We start from the raw sequence: 15,313 nt of genomic DNA on the forward strand, positions 1-15,313 counted from the left end.
GCAGCTTGCCATTTGCATAAAATTGCACACGCACATTCCCACTAGGCCGAGGAAGAAATGGCACTTAAAAATTTTCACATCAGCCTCATGGTGGCGCTATAACAGGCCGATTTGCATTTTTAACTATAACTGCACCGATCTGCGTGAAACTTTGCACGCCTACTCCCTAGAGGCCAAGGAAAAACATCTGCACTGCATTTTTCACATCTGCTTTTTACAGCGCCACCAGGAGGCCGACTTATGTCAAATACATTTTTGGATATTAATCCTTCAGATTTTATCCAAACATCACACAAATCGGTACACAGTATCTCTATAGTCATGTGATCAAGACACATCTGTCCGATATTTCATATTCCATCCTGATTGGCTAAGGTTGACTTCCAAAGTTTGCAGGATAGTTCCGTTTTGAACAAAATGTCTGAAATCATGAACGCGGCGTGCGATTTCCGTGAAAATTTGCACGCACATTCCCACTAGGCCGAGGAAGAAATGCCACCCTTTTCACATTGGCCTATTATAGCGCCACCAGGAGGCCACAATAACTTACCTGACCTGGCGGAGACCTGTGCTCCGAGGAGCACTTTTTCTAGTTTAATTTGTGTCTGTGTGACTTTCCGCAGCTAATCTTCCATTCTACTAAGCCAATCAGCATCATATCTCTTGTGCACACTGACAGCAGGCCAAGGACCTCAAATCCTGAATATTTCTTGAATCTGTCACTGACAACTATGTAACTTTGAATTTATAATCACAAATCAATCTTCCCTCAGGCTATTATAGACCGCTACTAGCCAATTGCAGACATGCACCTTGGCCTGTAGCCAATTACAATACTCCTGTCACTCTGGCTTATGGGATGTATTGGAACTAGCCAAAGTTACAACTTACCCCAAAACCCCCAAATGTCAACTCTTAGGGCCCTATTTTGCGCGTCTTCACACATCAAGTACCAGAGTTTTTTTAAAACAGGGTACATCCAGTGCCAGCGTTCTTACCGTTTACGCTGATCTGTTTAGAGCTGTAGAAGCCTCCACGTGGACCCAGATGTAAACAAAGGGTGCGTGCGCGATGGTCAAGGGTCCCGTCTAACGACTGGAACAATAACATTTCTAGCGCGATCCGCCATTGCAGAGTTATCGGGCGTCGAAAATGGCTTGTTTTCACCACTGTCAAAAAGTATGGAGACATGGACCTTTTTCTCAAGATCATATCATTGGAGCGAACGGAAGTGACGTTTTTTTGGACTGGATTCACATCCGTCCATTCCATTTTCCAGGGACCTAGGATGATTCCTAAGTTGCGCTACAGCGCAATAATAATAATAATTTGCAAACACGAGAATTCTCGTGTATGGCACTCGACGAGTGTATTTGCAAACACGAGAATTCTCATGTTTGGCACTTAATGTGTTAAGTACCAGGTCTTATGACTTAATTTAAGACCCGGAAGGGTAGCCAATGCTGTTTGGCTATTTTGAGTGGCAAAACAGTATTGGCGTGCAAAATAGGGCCCTTAATGTCTCCACAAATTAAATTCATTCCAAGCTGTCGTCAGCTGACAGACAGACAGACAGCAGAGACGATGGGCAACTGTAATCTCCACATTACTGTTTCATGGCTGTAAGTAGACATCTTGAATGTATACATCACTATTGTTAAGGCATGCAATAAAGTGTAAAAAAAAATGTAATTAATGTATTTTAATTTTAATTTTAATTTTAATTTTAATTTTAATTTTAATTTTAATTTTAATTTTAATTTTAATTTTAATTTTACATTGCAGAGGAAAAGCTAAAGATTGCTCAAATATCTCTGGTTACATCTCTAAGCTCCACAATCAATAGTTAGAGGGCTGTTATCCACTACTTAATACAGTGACATACTCTATACGTGATCATCAATTTAAAAAATGGTCATGACCACTCTTTCAACAGCATGTAACCTTAGATGCATATGCAGGCTAAATCATTAAAGCAAACTCACCATACTGTAACTGTTTGTGTTTGGTTTGTGCCGTTTTGGTTACGTAATCTTGTTGCAATCTCAATACTAGCATAAAAGTAGTTGATGGAAACATACATATATATGCATTTTCTTTAACTGTCTGGAAATGTGTTTCCAGTTTATATAATATTAGGGCTCAGCGGCTGGTGACTGGAGAGTGCGCCGACCATATAATCGTAACATGCACGGGTCGATTCCAGTATGAAACCTTTGTCGCATGGCGTTCCATCTCTCTACATTCAGCTTCCTTTCTGTCCATCCTCCTATCGATGTTAAATGATGCAAAAAATAAAACGCCTTAAAAATTCTCTAAAACAAATGGCACAACATGTGGATGGAAACTTGGCCATAGTTCTACATCACGAAACCCAAACTCACAAGTACCTGGTAAGAACACACAGATCGATGGAGGGAATGAGAGAAGGAACAGAGGAGCGAGGGGAGGGTGGACGGAGGTGTGGAGGACAAGCGAGCGAAGCACTGCAGGACTGCAGGGCAACCAGAGAGGAGGAGAGAATAAAAGGCCTATTTGATATTTAATTGGAATTGATCCTGTGGAGCGGCTGAAAGTTTGCTGAAAACAGCGGGGCGAATCTATACATTCATGTATAGAGCGGTGGTGTGTGTGTACGTGTGTGTGCGTCTGCCTGTGGTACACATTGGGCGTGTGTTTTGGAGTTTTTTTTGCATGGGTGTGTCTGTGTGTGCGCGCAAGCAGAAGTAGAGCACTGCCGTACCAAAAAGAAAAGAGAGCAAAAATCCTTTGAATTCCACATCAGTGGAACGAAGGATGGCTGAGCTGGAGGCAAATAAAAATGAGATTAGAAAAAAAAATCAAAGGAAGAGAGAGAGAGAGAGAAAGAGAGAGAGAGAGAGAGAGGAGGGATGGACAGAGGGAGGGCGGATAACAACAATGAAGTTTTAATATTTCTTCAGCAATGATTTATTTATCGTCCTTATGGCCAGACTACCAGGATAAAGAGCATCGGGTGTGGGCCAGACAGCAACAACAAACCTCCCTCAACAATGAAGGCAGGGAGGGAAGGAGGGAGGGAGGCAGGGAGGGAGGGAGGGAGGGAAGGAGGGAGGGAGGGAGGGAGGCAGGCAAGGAGGGAGGCAGGGAGGTAGGGGGCAGGAAGGGAGGCAGCGGGAAGTGATGCAGGTAGGGAGGGCGGGAGGGAGTCACACAGGCAGGGAGGGTGGGAGGGAGGGAGTTCAGTAAGCTTGGGCTAATATTCAATAATAAGGAATATCTCCACACTTCCACTATTTGGTGATACTGTACATGACTGACATGATCACAATGTTGTAATGTGTATGTATGAACCTAAAACATGTGCAACCTAGAAAAAGTGCTCCTCGGAGCACAGGTCTCCGCCAGGTCAGGTACGTTATTGTGGCCTCCTGGTGGCGCTATAATAGGCCAATGTGAAAGGGTGCCATTTCTTCTTAGGCCTTTCACGGCAATCGGACACTGCATTCATGATTTGAGGCATTTTGGGCCAAAAATGTGTTTTGCTAAATTAGACCTGCTGGTGGCGCTATAACAGGCAAATGTGAAAAGGGTGGCATTTCTTCCTTGGCCTAGTGGGAATGTGCGTGTGAAATTTCACGGAAATCGCAAGCTCCGTTCATGATTTGAGGCATTTTGTTCAAAACGGACCAATCCTGCAAACTTTGGAAGCCAACCTTAGCTAATCAGGATGGAATATGGAAAATCGGACAGATCCGTGTTGATCACATGACTATAGAAAAAATGCGTACTGATTTGCGTGATGTTTGGATAAAATCTGTAGGTGTAATATCAAAAAATGGGTTTCGCACAAATCGGCCTCCTGGTGGCGCTATAACAGGCCCATGTAAAAACATTGGGCCAGAGGTTCTGAATTGGCATCCAGGGAGTGTGTCTGCACAGTTTTGCAGCGACCGGGCCAACGGTGCCGGAGATTAGCTGCTAACGATGGACACACGGACGGACACACTGACGGACGGACAGGGTGAAACATACTCTCTCGCCATGCCTTTCGGCCTGGCGGAGACAATAACTAAAAAGGAAGAACCCACTTGTTATTTTTTATTGCCATTTAAATAGGCCAGAATAGTAAGTAAAAGTCAACACACTTGCCCTCAAAACTTATTTCCAAAATAGGTGTTTCCTCTTTGTCTGGGACAAATCTAAAGACACCATGAAGTGTCCAGGCTTTATGTTTCTCTCCCATGGTCAGGTTTAATATTTATTGCTGTAAAAACAATGATACTGTGATACTATACTTATTCAAAGCACATATCTGAGACCCACAGTGTCGAACATGCCCAGCATACCATCTCTTCACTGGGGTAAAAAAGAGAATGTATAAGACCCTGCCTTCAATACCAGTATTTACATGCCCTCTCTCTGTTTTTACAACACAGCTACAACACAAACAAAAAAACAAATGAATCATCCAATATGGAATTGATGAAAGAGACTGCAAAACGAGTAGATGCTGAATATGTATGTACATATGTATGGCTGTATTGGCTATTATTCTGCCTTGGCTGGTTTGTCTGAAGACAGCAGGGGAGAGGGAAAGAGATCTGATAAAAGGATAACATGAAAGGATAGCATAACAGATTTACCATGTTACATGATCTCAAGAAGTGATGAAAGAGTGTGTTTGATACTCTCTTCATCCTTCTGTGCGGTACGTTCAAACAAACACAGTGGATGAGGAGCATGCCAAAACACAACTTACACAGCAACAATTCACAAGCATAAGCACCTTTCTTTTATGTACAAAAAACATGTAACTTTTGCTACGGATTTTGGACAGCTTGTGTGACAGGAAACAGCAGAAAATGCCATTTCATTCAATTCAGTTGCTTGACTATAATTTCGATGATAACCTTTTATTTATAGAGCACCTTACAAGGTACTCAATTGGACTTTATATGAATTAAAAATGATTGTTTAGATCCGGCACAAAAATAAATAAATTTCCTTGCATTGAACACTACAGTATATATGGAATTTTGCGTATATTAAACAGAATTAAGTACATCATACAGAGCTTAATGGAAATGAGGTGTAGGCCTGACTAATACTTAGTTGTACGATGGTGTCGCGTGCCGAAAATAACTGATCTACAAGCTCACAAAGTGTTGCATCCGCATCACGTTATGAGGTTGCAGATTGGCTATGTCCAACACATCATATGACGGGAGCATAAATTCGGCAATACACGTGGCACATACGCACACACAAGACATGCAAGCACACACATGGGGTGTTCACGAACAAAAAAAACACAAAAAACACAATGCCTAAAGACAAAAGCCATGCTGGGGAAGAAAAGACAGCCAAAAAAGCCATCAAGCTGCCCTCAGCAGGAACCCATTGTGATTAATGAAAACAAATATTGAGAGAGAGTGCGACACAGACACAGAAGAACAGCCCAAACAATGGAGCAGACAGCGTAATGCATTCAGGGCTTGCTGACGGCTCTCTGGTGCGGAGTGAGAATAATAGAAGGAGAGGAAAGACGGAGAGAGGGAGGAAAGACGAGTGTGTGCGTGCGCGTATGTGTGTGTGTGTGTGGGGGATCTGGGTAGAGAGGAAACAGAGGTGCTAATGTTAAGGAAAAAAAGCCAGCAAGCACGCACGCACACCAGCACATCAGTACAGCTCTCAAACCCGGTGACTATCAGCCAGGCAGTACTGTTTCTCATGGTTCCAAAAATATGACTCACATACCTACGCATGTATACCTAAATACAGGTTTACACCTCTGCACTGCAGCGTGTGTGTGTGCGGGCGTGCATGTGTGTACAGTACACCTGACTGTTATATGAGCTAAACACATGGAACTACCACGCACCTTTTACCTCGAGTCTCACACTCACATTGGCTGTCGAAAAGACATGAAAAATGCCCTTTTGACCCTTTTTGGACCTTAAGTCATATTTATCATCATTTAACCATCATGTAAAACTCCACTCACGTCTTCAAGATGCTAACAAAATATGTCATGTGCTTAAGTAGTGTTGAACCAAAAATGTCAACCAATAATATCATGACATCCATCCATCAATCAATCTTTAATTTTGTATTGTAATTCCACCTGCCTATCCGGTTTAACTTGGAAATACGTCACAATACACAACCCTCAAAATGCTGTATCTTCTGGACTTCAAGGACAACCTCTCAGTCACATGACGGCAGAGAACAGAACAGGAAGAGTGTGTTGCAATAATCTAATGCACTGTATATAGTGTCCAAACCTGGTCTCACGTCAAAGTTGTCCAAATTAGACCTTTGTCCAAACCATGAAATACATTAATATTTGTGTCAACATCTGCAGGCGAAGATGGCCAGGATACACATTCATTAGGTCTTTAAGCCCTACAATATAGGGCTTAAAGACCTAATGAATGTGTTTATACTGTACCTTGTTGGACGTGAAAATAGTCCATCTAATTAGTACTATTTTAGCTATTTTTCAAACATTTTCTAAATTTGACATGACCAAAATAGGGACGACAGGTTGGATTTGTAATTAATACTGGCAGTCGATCCACATTTCGGAATTATGCATTTTGAAATTACATTTTGTATTTATGATTTGGACCGATATTGAAACAAAATTATAATGTTGGCTCAATTAACACCCTGGAAGGTTGACCCCATAATAGAATCATGTTCCTCATGTTCTATAGTGAGGATATGCAGTGACAAGCATTAAAAGTTAGAAGGGTGTTTATTTTCCAATTAATGCACATGTAGCCCAGGTGCGCTACAGCATTCCATAGCCATCGGAGTGAAAACATTGGAATGAGGGGATTCCTGTTTACAATTTCTAGTCATTAAGAAAACAGAGTTTTAATGAGGGTTTAAGAGGGTTTGATCAGATAAGGCTATTAGCGCAGCATTGCTGCAAGCTGTGTTTCCCTCTGAACCCACAAGCTATCGTGTTTACCAACATAGACAGTTGTTTGTGGAAAGAGGCATGATGGAAAATCTCAGGAGCCACAGACTCAGTCGTTTCTCTCTCTGTTTACAGTAGAGAGCTGCTAGTCCATGTTCAGTTTGAACTAAGGCCAAGGCATTTCTGGGGCACACACGCAAGCACGCACGCACACACACACACACACACTAAATGATAGGATGATAGGATCAAGGGCACCCTACTGTATCAGTCACACAAGGGGCAGTGAACAGAAAAAGCAGAGTGTTGCAATGATCAAGTGTCCAAACAAATCTCTCAGCCAAATATCCTAGCCTCTGTTCTACAAGCTCACAACGCATCGTTGCGGTTATGGGAACAGGGAACAGGAAAAACGTCAGAATCCTTATCCTGTCACATGACACTCATTCGACGGATGGACGACCTTCAGCGATCCTTCGCTGTCTGGTGCTGACGCCATTAGCTCCAAACTTTATCGCCTAACTCTGAAGTTCAGCAGACCGTCGGATTCCCTGTGAGATGCGGTTGTCTGTGAAGCGGCCCGTGTGATAAGACAGACGTGGGGGCTTCCAGTGGCATGACTGGACCAGCGGGAATCAGCCTTATTACCTTCCATCGACAGTCCCCAAACAAACAGAGCCAGCAGGACGGGGATGAAGGAGCAAATTTATGTTGTGAGACAAAAGGCTGGCAGAGGGAGGGGTAGGGGACGGAAGAGACCGCTGTGTCCGGCTGTCTGGGCCAGAGGCTCCCTTTGGCGGTCTGTCTGTGTTATTCCCATTCGACTTCATTACAGTCTTATCTGCAGGCCAGCCACACTTGCACACATGCACGCACACACGCACACACACACACGCGCACAGCTAGAAGGGACCACAGAAACCACAGCAAAGCAAGGTCACGCACCCAGCACACCTGCCACCGCAGATAAAATAAACATCAGAATTAGGCCCTAATTTTCGCTCCTGCTCCCCAACGGTTCTCTCTCTTTTGCTTTCCTCCTCCTTGTTGATTAATCCTCTCTCTCCCCGCCTCTCTCTCTCTCTATCCTCCTGACAGCAGTGCGATAATGGGGCGGTAAATTAGGACTGTCCTATTTCCCTCCCATCATCCCCTCGGTGGCTGATGTGATCTCCCATCTATTGGGTCAAAGGCTAATCGCTGTAGAGCAGTCGGCATCATGGACACAATAATCTATCACCCTGATCACACACACACAACATGCTGTAAACAGTCATATTAAATCCCCATTGCGCACACTGAAAACTCACATAGTCGGCATTACACACACACACACACACACACACACAGACACACACACACACACTGACCGGAAGGCTACAGAGCCGTTTCCAGTACTGGTGGTAATTGACTGGCTTTTTCTTTTTCCCCTCAAGATTCCTCACATTCACGACATGGCAGCTATTAATTATGGCTCCTTACTGCAAGTACTCCTGGCACAATGGCAAAGTATTTACATGCTTTTCTAGCCTCGGAAAGTGCATCCCTTTGCCGGAAAATCTAATCGCTCTCGCAGGTTTCCCTTAATCAGAGGAGGAAAAAAAACCAAAAGCTGAACTATCGAGTGTCTTTAATCCACTTTGCGGATACATGTTGGAGGAGCAGCGCTTTGAGCTTCCTAAAGGGATTAGCTCTGAATGACGAAGACATACTGCAGGGCCCCTTTGAGGAGGGGTAAAGCTAAAATTACAGGTGGAGCAATTCCTGCTAAAATTATCCCCACTCTTTTAAATCGTGCCTGTGAAGAATTTGAGCTCATGTTTAATTCCCGAGTTCTGATAAAGAATGTCTCCCGAAGCACCTGGAGATGAATGGACTTTTACCAGACACTCTCTGCTTTTTATAACAGACTCCAGCTATTTAACCCATCGAGGCCTGAGGCTGATTCTAAAAAATGCCATCTAAATCAGTAGTTCACACACTTTTTCGCGCCAAGGACCCCAAAAATTATATGTATATTTGGCCGCGGACCCCCCCCCCATCTGAACATGCCAGGGACCCCCACAAGAGAAGATTGTTAAAACACTTTCAAGATGTTTAAAAAATGTTCAAAAATAGCAGATACAAGCTCACAGCGCGGCACGAAGTCACGCACTGTGAGCTTGTAGATCTGCAAATTTTTTTTAAATCTGAAACGACACTGATGCTCTCCCGGTTCTAATGGGTTAAGTGCTCCGCTGTCTGCCTGTCAAGTCGCGCTCCTGCCGTCAGGTCATTCAGGAAGTCTTCACCCCGGGCTACGGTTTCATCACTTTGCTCCATAACAGAAATCAAGTTTATTTATATAGGCCAGCACATTTCATACGATCGGAGTAGGCTCAGTGTGCTTTAAAAGAAAAAAAGAAAAAGAAAATAGGCAAAGATTATTTTATGTAACAAAACATAATAAGAAAATAAGATAAGCTATTGCCATAACACACCAAAAGGAATAATAACAATATGATAATTATTATTAACAATTATTACTATTAAAATGGAATAATAGCAATAATATCGATTCTAAAACAAAAGTTTTCCCATTAACCACACCTATCTAAAAGCTTGTGAAAAGAGATGGTAGTCAGCATTTAAGACACTGTTGTAACAGATCTTAGTTCATGTGGTAGACTCTACCTTCCACAGAGTAGAACCAGAGTAGAGCAGAAGCATAATAACAGAACATACCATAACCTAGCATTTATTCTAGGTATAGCGAGGAGGCCTTTATCTTATCTAAAGGATTTCTTTGATGTGTATTCAGTGAGCGTGACAACAACATAGAATGGAGGTAAGCCACTCACAGATTTAAAAACAATAAGAAGTACATTAATATTGACAACAACATTCGATTTTGTACTTATAGTGTAAACTATTTTAAATCTTATTACATTTAAATGTTTGTATTATCCAAACCATTAAGCAAAGCATCACCCTGTCTGTAATTCTGCATTGTATGTGCACGTGATAATCACACACAATTGAACTTGGACATTACATGCATGCACACACACACGCACGCAAGACATGTCGCCACTCAGCTGCACAAGTCACACAGCACAAACTTGTGAGTGATGAAAAAGCATATTCAGATTTCACAGTCCAATAACAAGAGGTAATCAAGGCCAGAGGAGGCAGCAGACCGAAGTAAAGCCACGCTGCTGCTGCTGTAGCTCTCTGTCACACTCTAAACACCTGTCTCCAAATGGACACATCAATCCCTATTTCACAGCCCGTCTGGCCTCCTACGACACCCACACAGACACTGTCTAGAGGGGTATGTGCCATTTCTTCTTTTGTAAACTTCTAATGCACGAGGGGGCTATACATATGTGTGTGTGACTGTGTGTGTGTGTGTGTGTGTGTGTGTGTGTGTGTGTGTGTGTGTGTGTGTGTGTGTGTGTGTGTGTGTGTGTGTGTGTGTGTGTGTATATATATTGTTTTGTTATATATATATACACTGCTCAAAAAAATTAAGGGAACACTTTGATCCCTTAATTCTTTTGAGCAGTTTTCGTTAGCATTATGTACACAGAGATCTCTAGATGGCATCTAAAGGGAGATGTTTCCATCTTCCATCAACTTTATATATATATTACAAATATTGAATAAAGCAACTTAATACCTGACTGTGGTGCACATAAAACCCAGAGTAGATGTTAAAATGACCCCAGAAGTGATTCAAAGTGAGATACCCCTTTAAGGCTGCATCATACTTCTGCTTGGTCGTTCAGCAAGGTCGTAACAACAAAATTAGGCAATTGTGGTGAAAAGTTCTTTTTGGGCCCTTCTTGAAACTCCAAGAGATTTTTTTATTTTATTTATTTTTGGCTTTCTACCCCTTTTTCTCCCCAATTTAATCATTGTGCCAATTGATTCCTCCCCACACACATTTCTGTGTGTTGTATGCTACTGGCTCAACTGCCAATGAGCAGCCCCCACCATCTTACTCCTCCCGCCCAACACTCCCCGCCGACAGGCGCCGCCCCCCAGCCCGTAAGAGTACATGCAGTGACAAATATCACCCACCCCTCCCGGCTTCCCTCCCCCGAACACGGGCCAATTGTGCTCGACTCGTATAGACGCTCGACAAAGCCAGACGCACCGCAGTGTATTCAAACCTCCAGGTGGTGTGCAGCTATACATTACCACTGTGCCACCTGAGCGTCTAAGAGTTTCTAACTAGCCGAACCTCACCACAGAAGACACCAATGTGAATATTGTGTGGGATTTGTCCGAAATTCAAGATGCTTGTTATTTATTTTGTTTCATATCCACAGTCTGGACAGTTTTGAAGAAAGGTTGACTGTAGAGGTTAGGAGGTACAAACCTCTATCCCTCACAGGGGGACTACGAACACACTTTGTCCACTGAAGAGAGTGTCTCCATGACAAATATGTCAAAACGCATCGAAGGGTGATGAAAACAAAGAGTGGAGATAAAGGTGGCAGAATCCACAGAAAACTTTTGGTTGCCCGCTTTATACTACAACCATGTATAGTAATTATCTCTGTGCTATATCATTGGTATTTTTATCTGCTTTTATACCCATTGTAAAAAGGTACCAGGTAAAATAAGGGATAATAAACAAACAAAAAAGTAACAATTGCTTGACTCATACCGTACATGAACACATATTTAGACATAAGCGTTGCGTACACAAACACAAGCTCTATTATTTATACTGTATATATATACTGTGTATATATATACAGACACAGACACACACACACACACATATATGTATGTATGTATGTATGTACGTACATACATACATACATACATACATACATACATACATACATACATACATACATACATACATACATACATACATACATACATACATACATACATACATACATACATACATACATACATACATACATACATACATACATACATACATACATACATACATACACACATACATACACACACACACACATATATGTGTGTATATACATACAGTACATATAAATTATGTATAGATATACATATATATATATATATATATATATATAATGGGTTTTTTTGACTGGCAAGTCGCAGTGCACAGGCACAGTGCCTGTGCACTGCCACTTGCCAGTCAAGGGACCAAGGGCAAGTCAAAATATATAGTGTGTACTGTACACATTCAGAGATGTGCATGTGCACAGGCCGTGCACCAATGCACCGACGCACACGCGCCCATTGTCCTTGCCGATATAAAAACGGGGTTTGGACCCCGAGCAGCACAGAGTATTCTGTGTGGTGAGAGGTGGTACAAGAGACAGCGTCAGGACACGAGGGTGAAAGGAGAAACGGAGAGGCAGGCTAGAAATCAATCTGGTGCAATGTAGCATGCTGTAATCTCTCTGCTGCATTACAGAGTCACTCCCAGCGCTGCGCAGGCCATGGGACAGGTGGTGCACGGGAGAAAATGGACATGGATGGAAACGAGGGCAGGGAAGCACTTAGCACCTTCTTCTGGGATAGGGCTCCTTTTCACACACAACACACACAAGCACTTTGCCTAATAGAGTAGCAGCAGTAGTCAGCGTTTCCTATGGCAGGCAGTAATCGCATGGCTGGATCCAGTGATGGATTCTGGGTTAGGGGCAGCATCAGCACCAATGCAACACACACACGCACGCGCACACACACACACACACACACACACACACACACACACACACACACACACACACACACACACACACACACACACACACACACACACACACACACACACACACACACACACACACACACACACACACACACACACACACACACACACACACACACACACACACGTGCACCTACTCTCAGGTATTCAGGTATGCGAGACTGCATGCACAAAAGGTTTAAGGTCGATACCTGTATATGTTAAAAGCCAGCGGCATCTAAAGGGAGATGTTTCCATCTTTCCATCACATACAGCACCATTTGACTGCCGCTGCAATAATCATATTCCTTCCACAATTTGCATTTATATGGGTCTTCTCATAGACTCTGGGCCCTTAACAATGCACGTGGATGTAATCTAGCCTTGTTCTATACATTGCGGGCCCCGCGCTAAGTAGGTAGAATAGAGGGAAAAGAAAAAAGAAGGAATAGGTTGGACGGTGATTGTACTTTTACATAATGACATGTTAGACTGGGCTGCGCTCAGTGTGGATCTAATGTATGAGCGCGCTCCGTCCCCCCATGCCTTATCGGAGACTTACTGTTTACCATTTTATGCATGGACATGTAATGGCTGCTTTTGAGGTGCTGTGGTGATTAGGCTCATGGATTTACATAGGGGCCGGGCTTCAGGTGCAGTGATGGGTGAAATAAAGGGTGCACAATAAAAATCCTCCGTGCTCATTTAAAACCGAGATTATACAAATGGATGCAAAGGGTCCATGTTTACACTCTCAGCCAAATTAACACTGAGGATTTTACTGTGTGTTTGTTTACAGATCTAGCTGTAAAAGAGGCCTCTTGTCTGAGATTGCTGAATAATTCACTGACTCAGGAATCCCATTCAGACCCACTTTTTATCGCCTTATGATCTTCTGTTCTCTGTGTTATTGTATGTCTGTTATATTTTACGTGGTTTTAACTCAAATGCTGTAAACTCAAATGCTAAACTCAACTTTTTCTTTTAATTGGTCGATAGCACATGCATGTCTTTACCTTCTATTCTCTGTGCTTTTATCTGTTATATGTTTTTATTATCACAATGCTGTGCAGCACTTCGGTCAACTCTGGTTCTCTTTAAATGTGCCTTATAAATAAAACTCTTTTGACTATGACTTTTCACAAGCATTAGTGCATGTTGTGTGCATGGCTCATGAGACTGTGTGTGCCCACAAACAGGCCCATATACAAGCATGTGTGTGCGCGTGTACACGCGTCCCTGTAGACATGTATACATACAGACTCATTCAATATTGATAGAGAAATGAATGAAGGAATGCTGAGGGCAGTGCCATCTGGAAGGTGAAAGATGGCTTTTTGGGGGGGGAATCGTCTCCCTCCCTTACACACCCTTCTCCCCCCTTCCCAAACTCCTTGAGTATTGCTCGGGTCCATAAATACAGGGCGAGCACTGATGTGAGAACTGGTAGCAATAAAAAGAGGTGATAAAAACGACAAACAGAAACACTCTTCTCCATCTTATTCAGCCCCGGCTTCCATTAGTCTGACAATTTCATTAAACAAACATAATGTACAAAATCATTTCCTCGACTTGGCTGGCTCCGAGAAATTAACAGCAACGGGGGAAGTCATACATAATGAATGCCAGCATTTGCCATCTACAAGTCTCCCACAGTCAAACATTAATTCACCCCGTGCAAAGGAGGAGGGGGGGGAGGGGGGGGTGGTCACAGAGGAGATGTAGCAAAAAGAGAACGGATGGAATTTGTTGGGGAGCATGAAGACAATTTTGGGGTGGTAGTCTGAGATATAACACAGGCAGTCAGGTCTCACATGGTCCAGAGTGGATCAGTTGCAGGGGGCCAAAATTATAAGGAAACAGAGGATCTAATTTTAATATTAAAGCTGAAATCGATAAGATCGACGTCTTACCCGAGATCTGAGCCCGGGTCTCCCGCGCGGGAGACCAAACATACCCTTCATCCAAGAGGGAATCCCTGCTTGCTTAGCATGGGGATATATTGCACTTATGAGCTTCATGCAGTACTACTCTAAATCTCTCGATCAATGGAAGAGTACGGAAACCATCTCCGACCATTGCAGATGTGCTAGTAATATGGTATTAACATACTCTACCATACAGTACATAGTTGTTATAATAATGTTTTATTCATTAAAATAAGTTCTTGATAGCAGTGTTAATGATACTGTATGTAGATGTGGAGCGACGCGTCTGAAGCCTGTCCTGGACGAGTCTCCAGACGCAAAAACGGATGATGATGATGATGATGTGGAGCAAACATTTGACGCTGGAGATGAGGTCTGCAAAGGTGTGGTACCGAATAGTGAAGGGTTTCAATGACATGCTAGCCTGGTAAAAATGTATGGCGAGTGCAATGCTAAAAATGCTTAGTTGGGATGGTATTAACCACTTTCAACCCGGTGTCCCTATTTTGGGCATGTCATTATAGGGGAAAAGATTAAATAAAGCGAAAATAGCAGATCTACAAGCGCACAGCGTGTTACATGATGTTTGTGACACGTCGCATGACTATAAAATAGGGCTTAAGTGGTTGAGAGTAGGAGACAGTGTCTGTACTATCTGTTAGATTGTGTGATGCTTGGTCCACTGCCTTTCAGCAGTACAAATATCGCACTTCATATAGCATAAAAGGAGTGGAATATCAAATAATTACATTCAGAGGGAGATGGGGTTTAAAATCAAGTCAAATCCAT

Source organism: Gymnoscopelus braueri, assembly GCF_963280865.1.
Source record: "Gymnoscopelus braueri genome assembly, chromosome: 20".
Taxonomy (NCBI): Eukaryota; Metazoa; Chordata; class Actinopteri; order Myctophiformes; family Myctophidae; genus Gymnoscopelus; species Gymnoscopelus braueri.